The following is a 1,088-nucleotide window of genomic DNA, read 5'->3' as shown; positions in this document are numbered from 1 at the left end:
ACGGACTATTTCATCACTCAGGTATTAAGCCCAGTATCCATGAGTTCTGTTTCCTGATCCCCTCCCCGCTCCCACCCTCCACCCTCCGACAGGCCCCAGTGGGTGGTGTTCCCTTCTATGCGTCCATGTGTTCTCATCATTTAGCTCCCACTTATCATTGAGAATGTGCAGTATTTGGTTTTCATTTCCTGTGTTAGTTTGCTGAGGACCACGGCCCTGACTCTTGATGCAAAAGGGGTGCAAAGTATGTGGGCAACTCCGTTCCCCTCTCCATTCCTTCCCAGGGCTCTGGTCTCACTGAGAACTCTAAAAGTTAAACAAGATGCTTTTTTGCTGAGGTCCTGCTAAGCTTTCTTAGTCCCCCTGAGGCAGGTAGGGGCTCCAGCTGAGGAGGTAAAAGGTCAGCTAGCCAGAAATTCAAACTACGGAAAGACATCCCTGTGTTCTAAGAAATATGATCCCCTGACGTCCACTGACCTGAGCAATGCCACCAACAGGAGGCCTCAGAAGCATTTTTAACATCAGCCTTATAGGGGGTGGGGTTTATACACAAGAACGTGTACCCATTTAAGTGGACAGCTGCATGAGAAACATGTCTACACCCGCCCAACTACCACCATGAAACAGAATGTTCCCAACACGCCCACGCCCCACCCCAGTTAGTCTGCACCTTCCATCTGCATCCCACCTCCCCCAGCAACCATGGATCTGCTTTCTGTTGCTTTGCTGTAGACTTGCTTGCCTGTTCTAGAATGTTCTGTAACTAGAAGCATATGGCATGGTCGAGGATTCTTGACTCCTCTCTTCCCCTCCTGCTCCCCTGAAACTGGTCCCGCACCCTGTCCACTTGACACAGGCAGAAGTCACATCAGTCTCTCCTTTCTCCTGCAGCCCATCTGCCATTTGGTTGGGGGCTCTGGAGACTCACCCTACGGGGAGGCACCATGGCCCAGTGGCCAGCTGCCCACCTCCCAAGTTTGGATTCCAGCCCACCATTTTCTCACTTGAGACACTGGGCATGTGGCTCAGGCTCTCCAGGGCTCAGTTTTCTTCATCTGGGGAATGGGGATGAGAACATCAACCTCTGC

This window comes from Mandrillus leucophaeus, unplaced genomic scaffold (genome assembly GCF_000951045.1).
Source record: "Mandrillus leucophaeus isolate KB7577 unplaced genomic scaffold, Mleu.le_1.0 Scaffold10, whole genome shotgun sequence".
Lineage (NCBI taxonomy): Eukaryota > Metazoa > Chordata > Mammalia > Primates > Cercopithecidae > Mandrillus > Mandrillus leucophaeus.
This window is presented reverse-complemented; position numbering follows the sequence as displayed.